Raw genomic sequence first — 26,637 nt, 5'->3', positions numbered from 1 at the left:
TCATAGGGGGTAAAGCCGGGAGGGGTTTGCTGCTTGGTAGGCCGCTTTCATGTCGCCTGACAACAGGGGACACAGATATAACCCCCACTTATCTCCAGACCATCCTGCTGCCCTTGCCATTCTCTCAAATTTGGAGAAAAAGAAATCAGGGTCCTCCCCGCTGACGTAGTTCTGAAGAACCACAAATGGTAGGGTGGAGTAGCCCCTCTGTTGACCCAGAGTGTCGTCCAATTGTTGTTTCTTGTGTCTTGCTTTGTTCTAACAGGGTATTAAGGAGCTTCTCTCTGTCTTCCTCAGCGACCGCCAGGAACTTTTCTATGACACGCCCCAGCCTTTCCTGCCCCTCTGCCATCTTCTGCATTGCGGCCTCCATCTTCCCTGATCCCACTTCTGACACCAGGTGTGAGAGGGACGGGCAGAAGAAAAAACGAGGAGGCCGAAGTCGGGCTCAATGATGCTAGGATTTATTTAGATTAATAAGAACAGAGGCAGTATAAGCGGGGATGGGTTCTTCCTCGTCTCCTTGTAGCCGTGGCTGATGTCTTTCTCCACCTCCAGTCATTCTTTCTTTGGTGTTTGTCCCAGGAGACTAACGAAGGAGAGGAAAAAACAGAGAGGGGCAGTAAGTTAACCCAATCCTTGACAAAGCAGGTAGGATAGAACCCTTCACCTCTCCCACGGGTCGGTAGGCATGCAGACTCCAAAAAGGGACAAAATTGCAACGAAAGGGAAAAAGATCCAATGTTTGGTTCCATGACCCTTGGATATAAAGGTCTTTCTTCTTTAGTGGGGGTTTTATGTGAAGTATTTCAGTGCAGGGTAGTTTGGTGACTGAGCATGAGGGGTTGGGCACTGTGCAGGAAAATGGTGAGGACATCAATATCTACAGTGATCCCTCAGTGATTCCCCGTTCCCCGTTTCCCTTCCTTTACTCCCTCCCTTCACTCCCACCCAAATCACATACCACGTCGTTGTGGTGGCTCTCCAGCATCCTTCTGGGTTGTCCACCACACATCAGACCAGACTTCTGGACCTCCACCTTCGTCAAGGTCTTGAGGGTCGAGGCTTTCCGTGATCTCCTCTTCGTCACTCGCAGGTCTCTGCTCTCCTTCAGGCTCTCATAGTGCGGCGTCTTCGTTCTCCTGCTCCTTCTCTTCCGGGCTCAGCGCACCTTCCGGGATTTCAGGGACCTCCTTAAGGGGCCGTGGCCCCATCTCTCCTGTTTTCCATTGGTTGAACACCCCCACCTGGGCAATGCGGTCCTGTACGCAAGAGGTAGTAGGTAGAGTTAACCCTTGCTTCCCTGGCCTCCTTGGACGCTCGTTTGCATCAGCCACGTTTGGATGATATGGCGATAGGGGCTGCTTCTCGGAGTCCCTGTCATCCCTCTCACACATACCCTTACTGCAGTATTTGCATATATCCTTGCACCATCTCTCAGGCCCTGGTTCTCCCCTAGGGAATTCACCGGATCTGCAACGGAGCCCCACACGATCAATGGCAGAAAAGGTCAAACACCGCCAAACTTTAAAATGCCATAACTCGCGCACTGTCAGGCTGATTTTGATGTTCCTGGGCTCATTTTACTCCTGGTGGTGAGCTCTAACATGTGCCATCCCATGCAGAGGGAGTTGAGCCAAGAATGAGGACTTCTGTTTTCTCAGAGTTGAGTTTTAAGCAGGAGCAGTTGCAGCAACCTTTTCTATCTCCAAAGCAGAGCAGTCCTCAAAAGTGCATATCCTCCTGGTTCCCTATGTCATCTCTCCTCTTGAGTTTTGTTTCTGGGTGCAGAGAAGTCCAGGGCTTCCCCCAACTGGTCCTTAGGAAGTGGAAGGGGCCAGCTTTGCTGGTCTTTGGTGAGACCCACTTGTCCTGGGTTCAACTAGGCAGAGTCCTCGGTCCAATGTGGGGGTTAGGTGGTTACTCCTCCCTGTTCTCCATGGCAGTTCCACAATCCTGCAGCATAGTGTAGCAATATCCACAGGCAAGATAAATGCCCCCCTTTTGCAAGAGTTTTTAAAGGGGAAAAGAAGGTTCCAGGAGACAGGCACCCCTGGCCAGTCCTAGGGAGCAACATCACCTCTCCACCCCTGTCCCAATCCTCCTGCACAGCATGCTGGAACAGTGCAACATGACATAATGCAGGAGCCACTAGTCCTATCATATCCTGAAGTCTCAGCTCCACCCCTTTGCTGACATCACTGCCAGAGATTTGAACACTGGAATCTCAGAGAGCCCCCATTGGGCTGGCTCCAATGTCTGGGCATTCTCCTTTGTGAAGTGGGCTTGGGCAGGCCCATCCTTGGTACAGTGTGGAAGCTGGGTGATTAATAAAGATCATTCTGCCACACCCCTTTCCTCCTCAGGAGCTGGGAGAAGTACTGATAATTTTTCCTTTTGTGTGGGGTGGCCATTGTTACTGCTGCTGGAGAAAATGTTATTCACTGGGCACAGCAGGATGACACAAGGACTGGGCTCTGATCCTGAGCTACGTCAGAGGAATATAGAGACTCTGGATGACCCATAAGGTGCACTTTAGAAGATACATTTTTGGCTTTCTCGCACAGGTTACACCCTAATTCAAGATGTCAATGGGCTTTGTAAGCCAAAGGGGAGTGAAACTACACTCTAAGGCAGTTCTCCCCCTATGTGTATGATGGGGTGCCAGAACAGGCAAAACAGTAAAGCGCGCTAACTTTCCCTATTAGTGAACACTACCCTTATATGGCCTATCCCAGGAGAATGCCCAATCTTTCAGAGTCCCCATTGTGCTAGGCTACCTGTGCACTGTTACAGGGCTGTGCACGACAGCAGTCTCCCACATGTTTCCCACATGCATATGCCCAAGTGCTCATGTGTAACCATTCAAGTGCTCCTTCTCCTTGCTGTGTTGTGGGGAAAATATGTGGTGTGGGTTACTCCTCCCCATATAGAGCTTAGCTGTATTCAAATCAAAAGTTGCAAGTAGAAGAGGCTTGGTCTACTAATAGATGGGCTGTGCCGTGGAGGACTGGCCTCTTCCTGTTGATTTTTGTTCAGGGCAAGAGCTCTATGTAGAGGTGGCTCTGCATACTAATTGATGGTGTGTAGGGTGACTGGTATATTCATTCTAAGCTTTGCTCAGGGTGAACATTTTACGTAGAAGTGGCTCAGCCTGCTAATAGTTTGTGTGAGTCATGGGTGATTGGCCAATTCACGCTGATCTTTGCTCAGGTAAAAGCTGTATGTCAAAGAGTCTCAGCTTACTAATAGGCAGTGTATATTTTGGGGAATGGCTTCTTCTATGCTGAACAATTTTTCATGGTGACAGCTCAATGTAGAAGAGGCTAAACCTACTAACAGGTAGTGTGTGCAGTGGGGGATTGTCACATTTATCATGAGTTTTGTTCAGAATGACATCTGTATGTAGAACAGGCTTGGCCTACTAATTGTTGATGTGTGTGGTGGGGATCTGGCCTCCTCATGCTGAGCTTTGTTCAGGCGGAGCGCTTTAAGTGGAAGAGGCTTAACTTGGATGGTAGCCATTGCCTATGTTTGTGTTCCTACAGATAGCTGAGCCGCCATACGGATGTGATAATAAAACATATTTGTATAATGCATGTGAGAGGCCTTGCACCAAATGCCAAGGCAGTGTGATAGGATTCCAAGAAAATGTTCTGTGTCTGCAAGGTCAGGGTATCTGTGAAATGAATCCATTAGCACAAATGCAAAATGTGTGTCAAGAGGCACATTGTTTACAACACTGTCTCACAACGCATGCCATTCCAACACTGTTGTTACAACGACCACATTGTTAATACTCATACCATTACATCGCAAGTCAGTATAACGACTTGCTGTAGGGGGCGCACTGGTATTGGATTTAAAATCCAAAACCCTCCCTGCTGTTGCACAAACTGTAGTAGGTGTAGTAAATATTACTATTCCTAAGTCCAATGCGCCCCCTACAACAAGTCGTTGTAATGACTTGTGAAGTAATGGAATGCGTACTAACAACGCGTTGGTTGCAACAACCGTGTTGTTATGGCATGCAATTTATTCGTGTGCGTTGTAAACAGCCATATTCGTGTGTCAAACGTTAATGTGGTAAAGACAAGGCAACTTTAGGAAGAAGGATTCGTGTATAAGCAATAATGATAATAATTTTCTACAGGGCCTAACTCGGGCACATTACACCCACTCCTCGTACATATGTCCGTGAAAAACTACTAAAAGCAAGGGAATCACATGTTAGCACAAAAGAAAGCAAAATTGTTTACAATGATATTAACCCCTTCGCTGCTAGGCCTTTTCCCCTCCTGTGCTAAGCCTTTTTTGGGCTATTTGGGGTAGTGCGCGCTTAGGCCTCTGTAACTTTTTGACCACATTAGGTATCCACGCCAAATTTGCGTCCTTTTCTTCCAACATCTTGGGGATTCTAAAGGTACCCAGGGTTTGAGGATTCTCCTAAAGGGTTCCCAGAAATTAGTCAAAATACAGCAACATTTTTTTTTTTTGTGAAAAATTGGAAAAACGGGCTGCAAATGAAAGCTTCTGGGTTTTTCTCTGCAAATGGTATCAAAAAAGGGTTTGTGGGGCTGAAATCACCATTTCTCCAGCTTTTAGGGAATGACAGAATTTTGTTAGAAAACCAACATTTTTTACACAGTTTTGGCATTTTTCTGGGACATACCCTATTTTTGCTATTTTTTGTGCTTTCAACCTCCTTCCAGTTAACGGTAGAAATGGGTACAAAACAATAATGGATCCTGGAAAGCTATACATTTTTTAAAAGTAGACAAAATTTTGAATTCAGCAAGGGGTCATTTGTGTAGATCCATCAAGGTTTCTTTATAGAAATTTACAGGTAAATATAAGAAAAATTAAAAATTTGTTGAAAAAAGCAGCCTGTTGAGTCAACGTTTTCACCTGTAACTTCTTCGAATTATGACATCTCTTTGAAAGCAATGTACCGTTACATCCGGTAGACCTTCCTGGTTGTGGGGACATATAGGACTTGTAGGTTCACCAAGAGCCCAACGAACCCAGAGTAGAAAACTGAGCAGCATTTTGTAATGTTTTTTTTTTTTGGTCCGGGTATATAGCAATTATTGTGGGAAAATGTATACATGGAAAAATCGGTATGAAAGTCACCTATGTATTTCTGAAATGGGAACAAATTACAGAGTTTAGAAACAGTGCATATTTGCACATTTTCGAAATTGGGAATACTCATATTTGCATGACAATTATTGGTCATTTTTCAAAATGACTTTTTTTTTACACAATGTCTTTCATTTGGAAGGGAGAAATGCATCAAAAATCAATAGGTAATAACAGTTGCTTTACAAATTTGAACTACCCTAAGTCTCCCGATAAAAATGGTACCTCACTTGTGTGGGTAGGCATAGTGCCCACGACAGGAAGTGGCTCAAAACCTAAGGTGAACGCACCACATTTTCACACTGAAAATTTACACTTTATTTGCGAAGAGTCTAGCTGTAGTTTTTGAACCCTAGCCCTGCCGGCAACTAGGGAAACCTAGCAAACCTATACATTTTTGAAAACTAGACACCCAGGGGAATCCAGGATGGGGTGACTTGACTGCCTCCCACCATGGTCTGTTACCCAGAATCCCTTGCAAACGTAAAAAATTGACAAAAAAACACATTTTCCCCACATTTCTGTGATGGAAAGTTCTGGAATCTGCGTGGATCCACAAATTTCCACCCACCCTACGTTCCCCAAAGTCCTACGAGAAAAATGGTACCTCACTTGTGCGGGTCGGCCTAGTGCCCGCGACAGGAAACGGCGCAAAACGCAACGTGGTTTTGCAGTGAAAAATGACCCTTTTTTTTGGCAAAGTGACTAGCTGTAGATTTTGAACCCTAGCCCTGCCGGCACCTAGGGAAACCTAGCAAACTTATACATTTTTAAAAACTAGACACCCAGGGGAATCCAGGATGGGGTGACTTGACTGCCTCCCACCATGGTCTGTTACCCAGAATCCCTTGTAAACGTAAAAAATTGACAAAAAAAACACATTTTCCCCACATTTCTGTGATGGAAAGTTCTGGAATCTGCGTGGATCCACAAATTTCGACCCACCCCGCGTTCCCCAAAGTTCTACGAGAAAAATGGTACCTCACTTGTGCGGGTCGGCATAGTGCCCGCGACAGGAAACGGTGCAAAACGCAACGTGGTTTTGCAGTGAAAAATGACCCTTTTTTTGGCAAAGTGACTAGCTGTAGATTTTGAACCCTAGCCCTGCCGGCACCTAGGGAAACCTAGCAAACCTATACATTTCTGAAAACTAGACACCCAGGGAAATCCAGGATGGGGTGACTTGACTGCCTCCCACCATGGTCTGTTACCCAGAATCCCTTGCAAACGTAAAAAATTGACAAAAAAACACATTTTCCCCACATTTCTGTGATGGAAAGTTCTGGAATCTGCGTGGATCCACAAATTTCCACCCACCCCGCGTTCCCCAAAGTCCTACGAGAAAAATGGTACCTCACTTGTGCGGGTCGGCCTAGTGCCCGCGACAGAAAACGGCGCAAAACGCAACGTGGTTTTGCAGTGAAAAATGACCCTTTTTTTGGCAAAGTGACTAGCTGTAGATTTTGAACCCTAGCCCTGCCGGCACCTAGGGAAACCTAGCAAACCTATACATTTTTGAAAACTAGACACCCAGGGGAATCCAGGATGGGGTGACTTGACTGCCTCCCACCATGGTCTGTTACCCAGAATCCCTTGCAAACGTAAACAATTGACAAAAAAACCACATTTTCCCCACATTTCTGTGATGGAAAGTTCTGGAATCTGCGTGGATCCACAAATTTCCAGCCACCCCGCGTTCCCCAAAGTCCTACAAGAAAAATGGTACCTCACTTGTGCGGGTCGGCCTAGTGCCCGCGACAGGAAACGGCGCAAAATGCAACGTGGTTTTGAAGTGAAAAATGACCCTTTTTTTGGCAAAGTGACTAGCTGTAGATTTTGAACCCTAGCGCTGCCGGCACCTAGGGAAACCTAGCAAACCTATACATTTTTGAAAACTATACACCCAGGGGAATCCAGGATGGGGTGACTTGACTGCCTCCCACCATGGTCTGTTACCCAGAATCCCTTGCAAACGTAAAAAATTGACAAAAAAAACACATTTTCCCCACATTTCTGTGATGGAAAGTTCTGGAATCTGCATGGATCCACAAATTTCCACCCACCCCGCGTTCCTCAAAGTCCTACGAGAAAAATGGTACCTCACTTGTGCGGGTCGGCATAGTGCCCGCGACAGGAAACGGTGCAAAACGCAACGTGGTTTTGCAGTGAAAAATGACCCTTTTTTTGGCAAAGTGACTAGCTGTAGATTTTGAACCCTAGCCCTGCCGGCACCTAGGGAAACCTAGCAAACCTATACATTTTTAAAAACTAGACACCCAGGGGAATCCAGGATGGGGTGACTTGACTGCCTCCCACCATGGTCTGTTACCCAGAATCCCTTGCAAACGTAAAAAATTGACAAAAAAAACACATTTTCCCCACATTTCTGTGATGGAAAGTTCTGGAATCTGCGTGGATCCACAAATTTCCACCCACCCCGCGTTCCCCAAAGTACTACGAGAAAAATGGTACCTCACTTGTGCGGGTCGGCCTAGTGCCCGCGACAGGAAACGGCGCAAAACGCAACGTGGTTTTGCAGTGAAAAATGACCCTTTTTTTGGCAAAGTGACTAGCTGTAGATTTTGAACCCTAGCCCTGCCGGCACCTAGGGAAACCTAGCAAACCTATACATTTTTGAAAACTAGACACCCAGGGGAATCCAGGATGGGGTGACTTGACTGCCTCCCACCATGGTCTGTTACCCAGAATCCCTTGCAAACGTAAATAAAAAATTGACAAAAAAAACACATTTTCCCCATATTTCTGTGATGGAAAGTTCTGGAATCTGCGTGGATCCACACATTTCCACCCACCCCTCGTTCCCCAAAGTCCTACGAGAAAAATGGTACCTCACTTGTGCGGGTCGGCCTAGTGCCCGCGACAGGAAACGGCGCAAAACGCAACGTGGTTTTGCAGTGAAAAATGACCCTTTTTTTGGCAAAGTGACTAGCTGTAGATTTTGAACCCTAGCCCTGCCGGCACCTAGGGAAACCTAGCATACCTATACATTTTTGAAAACTAGAAACCCAGGGGAATCCAGGATGGGGTGACTTGACTGCCTCCCACCATGGTCTGTTACCCAGAATCCCTTGCAAACGTAAAAAATTGACAAAAAAACCACATTTTCCCCACATTTCTGTGATGGAAAGTTCTGGAATCTGCGTGGATCCACAAATTTCCACCCACCCCGCGTTCCCCAAAGTCCTACGAGAAAAATGGTACCTCACTTGTGCGGGTCGGCATAGTGCCCGCGACAGGAAACGGCGCAAAACGCAACGTGGTTTTGCAGTGAAAAATGACCCTTTTTTTGGCAAAGTGACTAGCTGTAGATTTTGAACCCTAGCCCTGCCGGCACCTAGGGAAACCTAGCAAACCTATACATTTTTGAAAACTAGACACCCAGGGGTATCCAGGATGGGGTGACTTGACTGCCTCCCACCATGGTCTGTTACCCAGAATCCCTTGCAAACATAAAAAATTGACAAACAAAACACATTTTCCCCACATTTCTGTGATGGAAAGTTCTGGAATCTGCGTGGATCCACAAACTTCCACCCACCCCTCGTTCCCCAAAGTCCTACGAGAAAAATGGTACCTCACTTGTGCGGGTCGGCCTAGTGCCCGCGACAGGAAACGGCGCAAAACGCAACGTGGTTTTGCAGTGAAAAATGACCCTTTTTTTGGCAAAGTGACTAGCTGTAGATTTTGAACCCTAGCCCTGCCGGCACCTAGGGAAACCTAGCAAACCTATACATTTTTGAAAACTAGAAACACAGGGGAATCCAGGATGGGGTGACTTGACTGCCTCCCACCATGGTCTGTTACCCAGAATCCCTTGCAAACGTAAAAAATTGACAAAAAAAACACATTTTCCCCACATTTCTGTGATGGAAAGTTCTGGAATCTGAGTGGATCCACAAATTTCCACCCACCCCGCGTTCCCCAAAGTCCTACGAGAAAAATGGTACCTCACTTGTGCGGGTCGGCATAGTGCCCGCGACAGGAAACGGCGCAAAACGCAACGTGGTTTTGCAGTGAAAAATGACCCTTTTTTTGGCAAAGTGACTAGCTGTAGATTTTGAACCCTAGCCCTGCCGGCACCTAGGGAAACCTAGCAAACCTATACATTTTTGAAAACTAGACACCCAGGGGAATCCAGGATGGGGTGACTTGACTGCCTCCCACCATGGTCTGTTACCCAGAATCCCTTGCAAACATAAAAAATTGACAAAAAAAACACATTTTCCCCACATTTCTGTGATGGAAATTCTGTAATCTGCGTGGATCCACAAATTTCCACCCACCCCACGTTCCCCAAAGTCCTATGAGAAAAATGGTACCTCACTTGTGCGGGTCGGCCTAGTGCCCGCGACAGGAAATGGCGCAAAACGCAACGTGGTTTTGCAGTGAAAAATGACCCTTTTTTTGGCAAAGTGACTAGCTGTAGATTTTGAACCCTAGCCCTGCCGGCACCTAGGGAAACCTAGCAAACCTATACATTTGTGAAAACTAGACACCCAGGGGAATCCAGGAAGGGGTGACTTGACTGCCTCCCACCATGGTCTGTTACCCAGAATCCCTTGCAAACATAAAAAATTGACAAACAAAACACATTTTCCCCACATTTCTGTGATGGAAAGTTCTGGAATCTGCGTGAATCCACAAACTTCCACCCACCCCTCGTTCCCCAAAGTCCTACGAGAAAAATGGTACCTCACTTGTGCGGGTCGGCCTAGTGCCCGCGACAGGAAACGGCGCAAAACGCAACGTGGTTTTGCAGTGAAAAATGACCCTTTTTTTGGCAAAGTGACTAGCTGTAGATTTTGAACCCTAGCCCTGCCGGCACCTAGGGAAACCTAGCAAACCTATACATTTTTGAAAACTAGAAACACAGGGGAATCCAGGATGGGGTGACTTGACTGCCTCCCACCATGGTCTGTTACCCAGAATCCCTTGCAAACGTAAAAAATTGACAAAAAAAACACATTTTCCCCACATTTCTGTGATGGAAAGTTCTGGAATCTGCGTGGATCCACAAATTTCCACCCACCCCGCGTTCCCCAAAGTCCTACGAGAAAAATGGTACCTCACTTGTGCGGGTCGGCCTAGTGCCCGCGACAGGAAACGGCGCAAAACGCAACGTGGTTTTGCAGCGAAAAATGACCCTTTTTTTGGCAAAGTCACTAGCTGTAGATTTTGAACCCTAGCCCTGCCGGGACCTAGGGAAACCTAGCAAACCTATACATTTTTGAAACCTAGACACCCAGGGGAATCCAGGATGGGGTGACTTGACTGCCTCCCACCATGGTCTGTTACCCAGAATCCCTTGCAAACGTAAAAAATTGACAAAAAAAACACATTTTCCCCACATTTCTGTGATGGAAAGTTCTGGAATCTGCGTGGATCCACAAATTTCCACCCACCCCGCGTTCCCCAAAGTCCTACGAGAAAAATAGTACCTCACTTGTGCGGGTCGGCCTAGTGCCCGCGACAGGAAACGGCGCAAAACGCAACGTGGTTTTGCAGTGAAAAATGACCCTTTTTTTGACAAAGTGACTAGCTGTAGATTTTGAACCGTAGCCCTGCCGGCACCTAGGGAAACCTACTAAACCCACGCATTTCTGAAAACTAGACACCCGGCGGCTTCCAGGGAGGTATGGCTTGTGTGGATCCCCCAACGTTTCCTTACCCAGAATCCCCTGCAAACCTCAGTTTTTGCTCAAAAAATCACTTTTTTCACACATTTTGGGGTGGGAAAGTAGTGGCATCACTGGGCTCACACAAATTTACCACCACCCAGCGTTCCCCCAGGTCTCCCGGTAAAAATGGTGCCTCACTTGTGTGGGAGGCCCAAGTACCCGCGGCAGGCAAGGGCCCAAAACGTAGTAAGGCAACATTTGGGATAGGCAATGTTGAGGCACCATTTTTACCGGGAGACCTGGGGGAACGCTGGGTGGTGGTAAATTTGTGTGAGCCCGGTGATGCCACTACTTTCCCACCCCAAAATGTGTGAAAAAAGTGATTTTTTGAGCAAAAACTGAGGTTTGCAGGGGATTCTGGGTAAGGAAACGATGGGGGATCCACGCAAGCCATACCTCCCTGGAAGCCGCCGGGTGTCTAGTTTTCAGAAATGCATGGGTTTGGTAGGTTTCCCTAGATGGCCGCCGAGCACCGGGCCAAAAACCAAAGTGACCCCCCTTGCAAAACCAGGTGGTTTTGCGATAGGCCATTTTGATGTCGCCTCACTACGTTTTGGGCCCTTGCCTGCCGCGGGTACTTGGGCCTCCCACACAAGTGAGGCACCATTTTTACCGGGAGACCTGGGGGAACGCTGGGTGGTGGTAAATTTGTGTGAGCCCGGTGATGCCACTACTTTCCCACCCCAAAATGTGTGAAAAAAGTGATTTTTTGAGCAAAAACTGAGGTTTGCAGGGGATTCTGGGTAAGGAAACTTTGGGGGATCCACGCAAGCCATACCTCCCTGGAAGCCGCCGGGTGTCTAGTTTTCAGAAATGGATGGGTTTGGTAGGTTTCCCTAGATGGCCGCCGAGCACCGGGCCAAAAACCAAAGTGACCCCCCTTGCAAAACCAGGTGGTTTTGCGATAGGCCATTTTGATGTCGCCTCACTACGTTTTGGGCCCTTGCCTGCCGCGGGTACTTGGGCCTCCCACACAAGTGAGGCACCATTTTTACCGGGAGACCTGGGGGAACGCTGGGTGGTGGTAAATTTGTGTGAGCCCGGTGATGCCACTACTTTCCCACCCCAAAATGTGTGAAAAAAGTGATTTTTTGAGCAAAAACTGAGGTTTGCAGGGGATTCTGGGTAAGGAAACTTTGGGGGATCCACGCAAGCCATACCTCCCTGGAAGCCGCCGGGTGTCTAGTTTTCAGAAATGCATTGGTTTGGTAGGTTTCCCTAGATGGCCGCCGAGCACCGGGCCAAAAACCAAAGTGACCCCCCTTGCAAAACCAGGTGGTTTTGCGGTAGGCCATTTTGATGTCGCCTCACTACGTTTTGGGCCCTTGCCTGCCGCGGGTACTTGGGCCTCCCACACAAGTGAGGCACCATTTTTACCGGGAGACCTGGGGGAACGCTGGGTGGTGGTAAATTTGTGTGAGCCCGGTGATGCCACTACTTTCCCACCCCAAAATGTGTGAAAAAAGTGATTTTTTGAGCAAAAACTGAGGTTTGCAGGGGATTCTGGGTAAGGAAACGTTGGGGGATCCACGCAAGCCATACCTCCCTGGAAGCCGCCGGGTGTCTATTTTTCAGAAATGCGTGGGTTTGGTAGGTTTCCCTAGATGGCCGCCGAGCACCGGGCCAAAAACCAAAGTGACCCCCTTGCAAAACCAGGTGGTTTTGCGGTAGGCCATTTTGATGTCGCCTCACTACGTTTTGGGCCCTTGCCTGCCGCGGGTACTTGGGCCTCCTACACAAGTGAGGCACCATTTTTACCGGGAGACCTGGGGGAACGCTGGGTGGTGGTAAATTTGTGTGAGCCCGGTGATGCCACTACTTTCCCACCCCAAAATGTGTGAAAAAAGTGATTTTTTGAGCAAAAACTGAGGTTTGCAGGGGATTCTGGGTAAGGAAACGTTGGGGGATCCACGCAAGCCATACCTCCCTGGAAGCCACCGGGTGTCTAGTTTTCAGAAATGTGTGGGTTTGGTTGGTTTCCCTAGATGGCCGCCGAGCACCGGGCCAAAAACCAAAGTGACCCCCCTTGCAAAACCAGGTGGTTTTGCGGTAGGCCATTTTGATGTCGCCTCACTACGTTTTGGGCCCTTGCCTGCCGCGGGTACTTGGGCCTCCCACACAAGTGAGGCACCATTTTTACCGGGAGACCTGGGGGAACGCTGGGTGGTGGTAAATTTGTGTGAGCCCGGTGATGCCACTACTTTCCCACCCCAAAATGTGTGAAAAAAGTGATTTTTTGAGCAAAAACTGAGGTTTGCAGGGGATTCTGGGTAAGGAAACGTTGGGGGATCCATGCAAGCCATACCTCCCTGGAAGCCGCCGGGTGTCTAGTTTTCAGAAATGCGTGGGTTTGGTAGGTTTCCCTAGATGGCCGCCGAGCACCGGGCCAAAAACCAAAGTGACCCCCCTTGCAAAACCAGGTGGTTTTGCGATAGGCCATTTTGATGTCGCCTCACTACGTTTTGGGCCCTTGCCTGCCGCGGGTACTTGGGCCTCCCACACAAGTGAGGCACCATTTTTACCGGGAGACCTGGGGGAACGCTGGGTGGTGGTAAATTTGTGTGAGCCCGGTGATGCCACTACTTTCCCACCCCAAAATGTGTGAAAAAAGTCATTTTTTGAGCAAAAACTGAGGTTTGCAGGGGATTCTGGGTAAGGAAACGTTGGGGGATCCATGCAAGCCATACCTCCCTGGAAGCCGCCGGGTGTCTAGTTTTCAGAAATGCATGGGTTTGGTAGGTTTCCCTAGATGGCCGCCGAGCACCGGGCCAAAAACCAAAGTGACCCCCCTTGCAAAACCAGGTGGTTTTGCGATAGGCCATTTTGATGTCGCCTCACTACGTTTTGGGCCCTTGCCTGCCGCGGGTACTTGGGCCTCCCACACAAGTGAGGCACCATTTTTACCGGGAGACCTGGGGGAACGCTGGGTGGTGGTAAATTTGTGTGAGCCCGGTGATGCCACTACTTTCCCACCCCAAAATGTGTGAAAAAAGTAATTTTTTGAGCAAAAACTGAGGTTTGCAGGGGATTCTGGGTAAGGAAACTTTGGGGGATCCACGCAAGCCATACCTCCCTGGAAGCCGCCGGGTGTCTAGTTTTCAGAAATGGATGGGTTTGGTAGGTTTCCCTAGATGGCCGCCGAGCACCGGGCCAAAAACCAAAGTGACCCCCCTTGCAAAACCAGGTGGTTTTGCGATAGGCCATTTTGATGTCGCCTCACTACGTTTTGGGCCCTTGCCTGCCGCGGGTACTTGGGCCTCCCACACAAGTGAGGCACCATTTTTACCGGGAGACCTGGGGGAACGCTGGGTGGTGGTAAATTTGTGTGAGCCCGGTGATGCCACTACTTTCCCACCCCAAAATGTGTGAAAAAAGTGATTTTTTGAGCAAAAACTGAGGTTTGCAGGGGATTCTGGGTAAGGAAACTTTGGGGGATCCACGCAAGCCATACCTCCCTGGAAGCCGCCGGGTGTCTAGTTTTCAGAAATGCGTTGGTTTGGTAGGTTTCCCTAGATGGCCGCCGAGCACCGGGCCAAAAACCAAAGTGACCCCCCTTGCAAAACCAGGTGGTTTTGCGGTAGGCCATTTTGATGTCGCCTCACTACGTTTTGGGCCCTTGCCTGCCGCGGGTACTTGGGCCTCCCACACAAGTGAGGCACCATTTTTACCGGGAGACCTGGGGGAACGCTGGGTGGTGTTAAATTTGTGTGAGCCCGGTGATGCCACTACTTTCCCACCCCAAAATGTGTGAAAAAAGTGATTTTTTGAGCAAAAACTGAGGTTTGCAGGGGATTCTGGGTAAGGAAACGTTGGGGGATCCACGCAAGCCATACCTCCCTGGAAGCCGCCGGGTGTCTATTTTTCAGAAATGCGTGGGTTTGGTAGGTTTCCCTAGATGGCCGCCGAGCACCGGGCCAAAAACCAAAGTGACCCCCTTGCAAAACCAGGTGGTTTTGCGGTAGGCCATTTTGATGTCGCCTCACTACGTTTTGGGCCCTTGCCTGCCGCGGGTACTTGGGCCTCCCACACAAGTGAGGCACCATTTTTACCGGGAGACCTGGGGGAACGCTGGGTGGTGGTAAATTTGTGTGAGCCCGGTGATGCCACTACTTTCCCACCCCAAAATGTGTGAAAAAAGTGATTTTTTGAGCAAAAACTGAGGTTTGCAGGGGATTCTGGGTAAGGAAACGTTGGGGGATCCACGCAAGCCATACCTCCCTGGAAGCCACCGGGTGTCTAGTTTTCAGAAATGTGTGGGTTTGGTTGGTTTCCCTAGATGGCCGCCGAGCACCGGGCCAAAAACCAAAGTGACCCCCCTTGCAAAACCAGGTGGTTTTGCGGTAGGCCATTTTGATGTCGCCTCACTACGTTTTGGGCCCTTGCCTGCCGCGGGTACTTGGGCCTCCCACACAAGTGAGGCACCATTTTTACCGGGAGACCTGGGGGAACGCTGGGTGGTGGTAAATTTGTGTGAGCCCGGTGATGCCACTACTTTCCCACCCCAAAATGTGTGAAAAAAGTGATTTTTTGAGCAAAAACTGAGGTTTGCAGGGGATTCTGGGTAAGGAAACGTTGGGGGATCCATGCAAGCCATACCTCCCTGGAAGCCGCCGGGTGTCTAGTTTTCAGAAATGCGTGGGTTTGGTAGGTTTCCCTAGATGGCCGCCGAGCACCGGGCCAAAAACCAAAGTGACCCCCCTTGCAAAACCAGGTGGTTTTGCGATAGGCCATTTTGATGTCGCCTCACTACGTTTTGGGCCCTTGCCTGCCGCGGGTACTTGGGCCTCCCACACAAGTGAGGCACCATTTTTACCGGGAGACCTGGGGGAACGCTGGGTGGTGGTAAATTTGTGTGAGCCCGGTGATGCCACTACTTTCCCACCCCAAAATGTGTGAAAAAAGTGATTTTTTGAGCAAAAACTGAGGTTTGCAGGAGATTCTGGGTAAGGAAACGTTGGGGGATCCACGCAAGCCATACCTCCCTGGAAGCCGCCGGGTGTCTAGTTTTCAGAAATGCATGGGTTTGGTAGGTTTCCCTAGATGGCCGCCGAGCACCGGGCCAAAAACCAAAGTGACCCCCCTTGCAAAACCAGGTGGTTTTGCGGTAGGCCATTTTGATGTCGCCTCACTACGTTTTGGGCCCTTGCCTGCCGCGGGTACTTGGGCCTCCCACACAAGTGAGGCACCATTTTTACCGGGAGACCTGGGGGAACGCTGGGTGGTAGTAAATTTGTGTGAGCCCGGTGATGCCACTACTTTCCCACCCCAAAATGTGTGAAAAAAGTGATTTTTTGAGCAAAAACTGAGGTTTGCAGGGGATTCTGGGTAAGGAAACGATGGGGGATCCACGCAAGCCATACCTCCCTGGAAGCGGCCGGGTGTCTAGTTTTCAGAAATGTGTGGGTTTGGTAGGTTTCCCTAGATGGCCGCCGAGCACCGGGCCAAAAACCAAAGTGACCCCCCTTGCAAAACCAGGTGGTTTTGCGATAGGCCATTTTGATGTCGCCTCACTACGTTTTGGGCCCTTGCCTGCCGCGGGTACTTGGGCCTCCCACACAAGTGAGGCACCATTTTTACCGGGAGACCTGGGGGAACGCTGGGTGGTGGTAAATTTGTGTGAGCCCGGTGATGCCACTACTTTCCCACCCCAAAATGTGTGAAAAAAGTGATTTTTTGAGCAAAAACTGAGGTTTGCAGGAGATTCTGGGTAAGGAAACGTTGGGGGATTCACGCAAGCCATACCTCCCTGGAAGCCGCCGGGTGTCTAGTTTTCAGAAATGCATGGGTTTGGTAGGTTTCCCTAGATGGCCGCCGAGCACCGGGCCAAAAACCAAAGTGACCCCCCTTGCAAAACCAGGTGGTTTTGCGGTAGGCCATTTTGATGTCGCCTCACTACGTTTTGGGCCCTTGCCTGCCGCGGGTACTTGGGCCTCCCACACAAGTGAGGCACCATTTTTACCGGGAGACCTGGGGGAACGCTGGGTGGTAGTAAATTTGTGTGAGCCCGGTGATGCCACTACTTTCCCACCCCAAAATGTGTGAAAAAAGTGATTTTTTGAGCAAAAACTGAGGTTTGCAGGGGATTCTGGGTAAGGAAACGATGGGGGATCCACGCAAGCCATACCTCCCTGGAAGCCGCCGGGTGTCTAGTTTTCAGAAATGTGTGGGTTTGGTAGGTTTCCCTAGATGGCCGCCGAGCACCGGGCCAAAAACCAAAGTGACCCCCCTTGCAAAACCAGGTGGTTTTGCGATAGGCCATTTTGATGTCGCCTCACTACGTTTTGGGCCCTTGCCTGCCGCGGGTACTTGGGCCTCCCACACAAGTGAGGCACCATTTTTACCGAGAGACCTGGGGGAACGCTGGGTGGTGGTAAATTTGTGTGAGCCCGGTGATGCCACTACTTTCCCACCCCAAAATGTGTGAAAAAAGTGATTTTTTGAGCAAAAACTGAGGTTTGCAGGGGATTCTGGGTAAGGAAACTTTGGGGGATCCACGCAAGCCATACCTCCCTGGAAGCCGCCGGGTGTCTAGTTTTCAGAAATGCGTTGGTTTGGTAGGTTTCCCTAGATGGCCGCCGAGCACCGGGCCAAAAACCAAAGTGACCCCCCTTGCAAAACCAGGTGGTTTTGCGGTAGGCCATTTTGATGTCGCCTCACTACGTTTTGGGCCCTTGCCTGCCGCGGGTACTTGGGCCTCCCACACAAGTGAGGCACCATTTTTACCGGGAGACCTGGGGGAACGCTGGGTGGTGGTAAATTTGTGTGAGCCCGGTGATGCCACTACTTTCCCACCCCAAAATGTGTGAAAAAAGTGATTTTTTGAGCAAAAACTGAGGTTTGCAGGAGATTCTGGGTAAGGAAACGTTGGGGGATTCACGCAAGCCATACCTCCCTGGAAGCCGCCGGGTGTCTAGTTTTCAGAAATGCATGGGTTTGGTAGGTTTCCCTAGATGGCCGCCGAGCACCGGGCCAAAAACCAAAGTGACCCCCCTTGCAAAACCAGGTGGTTTTGCGGTAGGCCATTTTGATGTCGCCTCACTACGTTTTGGGCCCTTGCCTGCCGCGGGTACTTGGGCCTCCCACACAAGTGAGGCACCATTTTTACCGGGAGACCTGGGGGAACGCTGGGTGGTAGTAAATTTGTGTGAGCCCGGTGATGCCACTACTTTCCCACCCCAAAATGTGTGAAAAAAGTGATTTTTTGAGCAAAAACTGAGGTTTGCAGGGGATTCTGGGTAAGGAAACGTTGGGGGATCCACGCAAGCCATACCTCCCTGGAAGCCGCCGGGTGTCTATTTTTCAGAAATGCGTGGGTTTGGTAGGTTTCCCTAGATGGCCGCCGAGCACCGGGCCAAAAACCAAAGTGACCCCCTTGCAAAACCAGGTGGTTTTGCGGTAGGCCATTTTGATGTCGCCTCACTACGTTTTGGGCCCTTGCCTGCCGCGGGTACTTGGGCCTCCTACACAAGTGAGGCACCATTTTTACCGGGAGACCTGGGGGAACGCTGGGTGGTGGTAAATTTGTGTGAGCCCGGTGATGCCACTACTTTCCCACCCCAAAATGTGTGAAAAAAGTGATTTTTTGAGCAAAAACTGAGGTTTGCAGGGGATTCTGGGTAAGGAAACGTTGGGGGATCCACGCAAGCCATACCTCCCTGGAAGCCACCGGGTGTCTAGTTTTCAGAAATGTGTGGGTTTGGTTGGTTTCCCTAGATGGCCGCCGAGCACCGGGCCAAAAACCAAAGTGACCCCCCTTGCAAAACCAGGTGGTTTTGCGGTAGGCCATTTTGATGTCGCCTCACTACGTTTTGGGCCCTTGCCTGCCGCGGGTACTTGGGCCTCCCACACAAGTGAGGCACCATTTTTACCGGGAGACCTGGGGGAACGCTGGGTGGTGGTAAATTTGTGTGAGCCCGGTGATGCCACTACTTTCCCACCCCAAAATGTGTGAAAAAAGTGATTTTTTGAGCAAAAACTGAGGTTTGCAGGGGATTCTGGGTAAGGAAACGTTGGGGGATCCATGCAAGCCATACCTCCCTGGAAGCCGCCGGGTGTCTAGTTTTCAGAAATGCGTGGGTTTGGTAGGTTTCCCTAGATGGCCGCCGAGCACCGGGCCAAAAACCAAAGTGACCCCCCTTGCAAAACCAGGTGGTTTTGCGATAGGCCATTTTGATGTCGCCTCACTACGTTTTGGGCCCTTGCCTGCCGCGGGTACTTGGGCCTCCCACACAAGTGAGGCACCATTTTTACCGGGAGACCTGGGGGAACGCTGGGTGGTGGTAAATTTGTGTGAGCCCGGTGATGCCACTACTTTCCCACCCCAAAATGTGTGAAAAAAGTCATTTTTTGAGCAAAAACTGAGGTTTGCAGGGGATTCTGGGTAAGGAAACGTTGGGGGATCCATGCAAGCCATACCTCCCTGGAAGCCGCCGGGTGTCTAGTTTTCAGAAATGCATGGGTTTGGTAGGTTTCCCTAGATGGCCGCCGAGCACCGGGCCAAAAACCAAAGTGACCCCCCTTGCAAAACCAGGTGGTTTTGCGATAGGCCATTTTGATGTCGCCTCACTACGTTTTGGGCCCTTGCCTGCCGCGGGTACTTGGGCCTCCCACACAAGTGAGGCACCATTTTTACCGGGAGACCTGGGGGAACGCTGGGTGGTGGTAAATTTGTGTGAGCCCGGTGATGCCACTACTTTCCCACCCCAAAATGTGTGAAAAAAGTAATTTTTTGAGCAAAAACTGAGGTTTGCAGGGGATTCTGGGTAAGGAAACTTTGGGGGATCCACGCAAGCCATACCTCCCTGGAAGCCGCCGGGTGTCTAGTTTTCAGAAATGGATGGGTTTGGTAGGTTTCCCTAGATGGCCGCCGAGCACCGGGCCAAAAACCAAAGTGACCCCCCTTGCAAAACCAGGTGGTTTTGCGATAGGCCATTTTGATGTCGCCTCACTACGTTTTGGGCCCTTGCCTGCCGCGGGTACTTGGGCCTCCCACACAAGTGAGGCACCATTTTTACCGGGAGACCTGGGGGAACGCTGGGTGGTGGTAAATTTGTGTGAGCCCGGTGATGCCACTACTTTCCCACCCCAAAATGTGTGAAAAAAGTGATTTTTTGAGCAAAAACTGAGGTTTGCAGGGGATTCTGGGTAAGGAAACTTTGGGGGATCCACGCAAGCCATACCTCCCTGGAAGCCGCCGGGTGTCTAGTTTTCAGAAATGCGTTGGTTTGGTAGGTTTCCCTAGATGGCCGCCGAGCACCGGGCCAAAAACCAAAGTGACCCCCCTTGCAAAACCAGGTGGTTTTGCGGTAGGCCATTTTGATGTCGCCTCACTACGTTTTGGGCCCTTGCCTGCCGCGGGTACTTGGGCCTCCCACACAAGTGAGGCACCATTTTTACCGGGAGACCTGGGGGAACGCTGGGTGGTGTTAAATTTGTGTGAGCCCGGTGATGCCACTACTTTCCCACCCCAAAATGTGTGAAAAAAGTGATTTTTTGAGCAAAAACTGAGGTTTGCAGGGGATTCTGGGTAAGGAAACGTTGGGGGATCCACGCAAGCCATACCTCCCTGGAAGCCGCCGGGTGTCTATTTTTCAGAAATGCGTGGGTTTGGTAGGTTTCCCTAGATGGCCGCCGAGCACCGGGCCAAAAACCAAAGTGACCCCCTTGCAAAACCAGGTGGTTTTGCGGTAGGCCATTTTGATGTCGCCTCACTACGTTTTGGGCCCTTGCCTGCCGCGGGTACTTGGGCCTCCCACACAAGTGAGGCACCATTTTTACCGGGAGACCTGGGGGAACGCTGGGTGGTGGTAAATTTGTGTGAGCCCGGTGATGCCACTACTTTCCCACCCCAAAATGTGTGAAAAAAGTGATTTTTTGAGCAAAAACTGAGGTTTGCAGGGGATTCTGGGTAAGGAAACGTTGGGGGATCCACGCAAGCCATACCTCCCTGGAAGCCACCGGGTGTCTAGTTTTCAGAAATGTGTGGGTTTGGTTGGTTTCCCTAGATGGCCGCCGAGCACCGGGCCAAAAACCAAAGTGACCCCCCTTGCAAAACCAGGTGGTTTTGCGGTAGGCCATTTTGATGTCGCCTCACTACGTTTTGGGCCCTTGCCTGCCGCGGGTACTTGGGCCTCCCACACAAGTGAGGCACCATTTTTACCGGGAGACCTGGGGGAACGCTGGGTGGTGGTAAATTTGTGTGAGCCCGGTGATGCCACTACTTTCCCACCCCAAAATGTGTGAAAAAAGTGATTTTTTGAGCAAAAACTGAGGTTTGCAGGGGATTCTGGGTAAGGAAACGTTGGGGGATCCATGCAAGCCATACCTCCCTGGAAGCCGCCGGGTGTCTAGTTTTCAGAAATGCGTGGGTTTGGTAGGTTTCCCTAGATGGCCGCCGAGCACCGGGCCAAAAACCAAAGTGACCCCCCTTGCAAAACCAGGTGGTTTTGCGATAGGCCATTTTGATGTCGCCTCACTACGTTTTGGGCCCTTGCCTGCCGCGGGTACTTGGGCCTCCCACACAAGTGAGGCACCATTTTTACCGGGAGACCTGGGGGAACGCTGGGTGGTGGTAAATTTGTGTGAGCCCGGTGATGCCACTACTTTCCCACCCCAAAATGTGTGAAAAAAGTGATTTTTTGAGCAAAAACTGAGGTTTGCAGGAGATTCTGGGTAAGGAAACGTTGGGGGATCCACGCAAGCCATACCTCCCTGGAAGCCGCCGGGTGTCTAGTTTTCAGAAATGCATGGGTTTGGTAGGTTTCCCTAGATGGCCGCCGAGCACCGGGCCAAAAACCAAAGTGACCCCCCTTGCAAAACCAGGTGGTTTTGCGGTAGGCCATTTTGATGTCGCCTCACTACGTTTTGGGCCCTTGCCTGCCGCGGGTACTTGGGCCTCCCACACAAGTGAGGCACCATTTTTACCGGGAGACCTGGGGGAACGCTGGGTGGTAGTAAATTTGTGTGAGCCCGGTGATGCCACTACTTTCCCACCCCAAAATGTGTGAAAAAAGTGATTTTTTGAGCAAAAACTGAGGTTTGCAGGGGATTCTGGGTAAGGAAACGATGGGGGATCCACGCAAGCCATACCTCCCTGGAAGCGGCCGGGTGTCTAGTTTTCAGAAATGTGTGGGTTTGGTAGGTTTCCCTAGATGGCCGCCGAGCACCGGGCCAAAAACCAAAGTGACCCCCCTTGCAAAACCAGGTGGTTTTGCGATAGGCCATTTTGATGTCGCCTCACTACGTTTTGGGCCCTTGCCTGCCGCGGGTACTTGGGCCTCCCACACAAGTGAGGCACCATTTTTACCGGGAGACCTGGGGGAACGCTGGGTGGTGGTAAATTTGTGTGAGCCCGGTGATGCCACTACTTTCCCACCCCAAAATGTGTGAAAAAAGTGATTTTTTGAGCAAAAACTGAGGTTTGCAGGAGATTCTGGGTAAGGAAACGTTGGGGGATTCACGCAAGCCATACCTCCCTGGAAGCCGCCGGGTGTCTAGTTTTCAGAAATGCATGGGTTTGGTAGGTTTCCCTAGATGGCCGCCGAGCACCGGGCCAAAAACCAAAGTGACCCCCCTTGCAAAACCAGGTGGTTTTGCGGTAGGCCATTTTGATGTCGCCTCACTACGTTTTGGGCCCTTGCCTGCCGCGGGTACTTGGGCCTCCCACACAAGTGAGGCACCATTTTTACCGGGAGACCTGGGGGAACGCTGGGTGGTAGTAAATTTGTGTGAGCCCGGTGATGCCACTACTTTCCCACCCCAAAATGTGTGAAAAAAGTGATTTTTTGAGCAAAAACTGAGGTTTGCAGGGGATTCTGGGTAAGGAAACGATGGGGGATCCACGCAAGCCATACCTCCCTGGAAGCCGCCGGGTGTCTAGTTTTCAGAAATGTGTGGGTTTGGTAGGTTTCCCTAGATGGCCGCCGAGCACCGGGCCAAAAACCAAAGTGACCCCCCTTGCAAAACCAGGTGGTTTTGCGATAGGCCATTTTGATGTCGCCTCACTACGTTTTGGGCCCTTGCCTGCCGCGGGTACTTGGGCCTCCCACACAAGTGAGGCACCATTTTTACCGAGAGACCTGGGGGAACGCTGGGTGGTGGTAAATTTGTGTGAGCCCGGTGATGCCACTACTTTCCCACCCCAAAATGTGTGAAAAAAGTGATTTTTTGAGCAAAAACTGAGGTTTGCAGGGGATTCTGGGTAAGGAAACTTTGGGGGATCCACGCAAGCCATACCTCCCTGGAAGCCGCCGGGTGTCTAGTTTTCAGAAATGCGTTGGTTTGGTAGGTTTCCCTAGATGGCCGCCGAGCACCGGGCCAAAAACCAAAGTGACCCCCCTTGCAAAACCAGGTGGTTTTGCGGTAGGCCATTTTGATGTCGCCTCACTACGTTTTGGGCCCTTGCCTGCCGCGGGTACTTGGGCCTCCCACACAAGTGAGGCACCATTTTTACCGGGAGACCTGGGGGAACGCTGGGTGGTGGTAAATTTGTGTGAGCCCGGTGATGCCACTACTTTCCCACCCCAAAATGTGTGAAAAAAGTGATTTTTTGAGCAAAAACTGAGGTTTGCAGGAGATTCTGGGTAAGGAAACGTTGGGGGATTCACGCAAGCCATACCTCCCTGGAAGCCGCCGGGTGTCTAGTTTTCAGAAATGCATGGGTTTGGTAGGTTTCCCTAGATGGCCGCCGAGCACCGGGCCAAAAACCAAAGTGACCCCCCTTGCAAAACCAGGTGGTTTTGCGGTAGGCCATTTTGATGTCGCCTCACTACGTTTTGGGCCCTTGCCTGCCGCGGGTACTTGGGCCTCCCACACAAGTGAGGCACCATTTTTACCGGGAGACCTGGGGGAACGCTGGGTGGTAGTAAATTTGTGTGAGCCCGGTGATGCCACTACTTTCCCACCCCAAAATGTGTGAAAAAAGTGATTTTTTGAGCAAAAACTGAGGTTTGCAGGGGATTCTGGGTAAGGAAACGATGGGGGATCCACGCAAGCCATACCTCCCTGGAAGCCGCCGGGTGTCTAGTTTTCAGAAATGTGTGGGTTTGGTAGGTTTCCCTAGATGGCCGCCGAGCACCGGGCCAAAAACCAAAGTGACCCCCCTCGCAAAACCAGGTGGTTTTGCGATAGGCCATTTTGATGTCGCCTCACTACGTTTTGGGCCCTTGCCTGCCGCGGGTACTTGGGCCTCCCACACAAGTGAGGCACCATTTTTACCGAGAGACGTGGGGGAACGCTGGGTGGTGGTAAATTTGTGTGAGCCCGGTGATGCCACTACTTTCCCACCCCAAAATGTGTGAAAAAAGTGATTTTTTGAGCAAAAACTGAGGTTTGCAGGGGATTCTGGGTAAGGAAACTTTGGGGGATCCACGCAAGCCATACCTCCCTGGAAGCCGCCGGGTGTCTAGTTTTCAGAAATGCGTTGGTTTGGTAGGTTTCCCTAGATGGCCGCCGAGCACCGGGCCAAAAACCAAAGTGACCCCCCTTGCAAAACCAGGTGGTTTTGCGGTAGGCCATTTTGATGTCGCCTCACTACGTTTTGGGCCCTTGCCTGCCGCGGGTACTTGGGCCTCCCACACAAGTGAGGCACCATTTTTACCGGGAGACCTGGGGGAACGCTGGGTGGTGGTAAATTTGTGTGAGCCCGGTGATGCCACTACTTTCCCACCCCAAAATGTGTGAAAAAAGTGATTTTTTGAGCAAAAACTGAGGTTTGCAGGGGATTCTGGGTAAGGAAACGTTGGGGGATCCACGCAAGCCATACCTCCCTGGAAGCCGCCGGGTGTCTATTTTTCAGAAATGCGTGGGTTTGGTAGGTTTCCCTAGATGGCCGCCGAGCACCGGGCCAAAAACCAAAGTGACCCCCTTGCAAAACCAGGTGGTTTTGCGGTAGGCCATTTTGATGTCGCCTCACTACGTTTTGGGCCCTTGCCTGCCGCGGGTACTTGGGCCTCCCACACAAGTGAGGCACCATTTTTACCGGGAGACCTGGGGGAACGCTGGGTGGTGGTAAATTTGTGTGAGCCCGGTGATGCCACTACTTTCCCACCCCAAAATGTGTGAAAAAAGTGATTTTTTGAGCAAAAACTGAGGTTTGCAGGGGATTCTGGGTAAGGAAACGTTGGGGGATCCACGCAAGCCATACCTCCCTGGAAGCCACCGGGTGTCTAGTTTTCAGAAATGTGTGGGTTTGGTTGGTTTCCCTAGATGGCCGCCGAGCACCGGGCCAAAAACCAAAGTGACCCCCCTTGCAAAACCAGGTGGTTTTGCGGTAGGCCATTTTGATGTCGCCTCACTACGTTTTGGGCCCTTGCCTGCCGCGGGTACTTGGGCCTCCCACACAAGTGAGGCACCATTTTTACCGGGAGACCTGGGGGAACGCTGGGTGGTGGTAAATTTGTGTGAGCCCGGTGATGCCACTACTTTCCCACCCCAAAATGTGTGAAAAAAGTGATTTTTTGAGCAAAAACTGAGGTTTGCAGGGGATTCTGGGTAAGGAAACGTTGGGGGATCCATGCAAGCCATACCTCCCTGGAAGCCGCCGGGTGTCTAGTTTTCAGAAATGCGTGGGTTTGGTAGGTTTCCCTAGATGGCCGCCGAGCACCGGGCCAAAAACCAAAGTGACCCCCCTTGCAAAACCAGGTGGTTTTGCGATAGGCCATTTTGATGTCGCCTCACTACGTTTTGGGCCCTTGCCTGCCGCGGGTACTTGGGCCTCCCACACAAGTGAGGCACCATTTTTACCGGGAGACCTGGGGGAACGCTGGGTGGTGGTAAATTTGTGTGAGCCCGGTGATGCCACTACTTTCCCACCCCAAAATGTGTGAAAAAAGTGATTTTTTGAGCAAAAACTGAGGTTTGCAGGAGATTCTGGGTAAGGAAACGTTGGGGGATCCACGCAAGCCATACCTCCCTGGAAGCCGCCGGGTGTCTAGTTTTCAGAAATGCATGGGTTTGGTAGGTTTCCCTAGATGGCCGCCGAGCAACGGGCCAAAAACCAAAGTGACCCCCCTTGCAAAACCAGGTGGTTTTGCGGTAGGCCATTTTGATGTCGCCTCACTACGTTTTGGGCCCTTGCCTGCCGCGGGTACTTGGGCCTCCCACACAAGTGAGGCACCATTTTTACCGGGAGACCTGGGGGAACGCTGGGTGGTAGTAAATTTGTGTGAGCCCGGTGATGCCACTACTTTCCCACCCCAAAATGTGTGAAAAAAGTGATTTTTTGAGCAAAAACTGAGGTTTGCAGGGGATTCTGGGTAAGGAAACGATGGGGGATCCACGCAAGCCATACCTCCCTGGAAGCCGCCGGGTGTCTAGTTTTCAGAAATGTGTGGGTTTGGTAGGTTTCCCTAGATGGCCGCCGAGCACCGGGCCAAAAACCAAAGTGACCCCCCTTGCAAAACCAGGTGGTTTTGCGATAGGCAATTTTGATGTCGCCTCACTACGTTTTGGGCCCTTGCCTGCCGCGGGTACTTGGGCCTCCCACACAAGTGAGGCACCATTTTTACCGGGAGACCTGGGGGAACGCTGGGTGGTGGTAAATTTGTGTGAGCCCGGTGATGCCACTACTTTCCCACCCCAAAATGTGTGAAAAAAGTGATTTTTTGAGCAAAAACTGAGGTTTGCAGGAGATTCTGGGTAAGGAAACGTTGGGGGATTCACGCAAGCCATACCTCCCTGGAAGCCGCCGGGTGTCTAGTTTTCAGAAATGCATGGGTTTGGTAGGTTTCCCTAGATGGCCGCCGAGCACCGGGCCAAAAACCAAAGTGACCCCCCTTGCAAAACCAGGTGGTTTTGC

The sequence above is a fragment of the Triturus cristatus genome, chromosome 5_2 (assembly GCF_964204655.1).
Source record: "Triturus cristatus chromosome 5_2, aTriCri1.1, whole genome shotgun sequence".
NCBI lineage: Eukaryota > Metazoa > Chordata > Amphibia > Caudata > Salamandridae > Triturus > Triturus cristatus.
Note: the sequence above shows the minus strand (reverse complement) of the source record.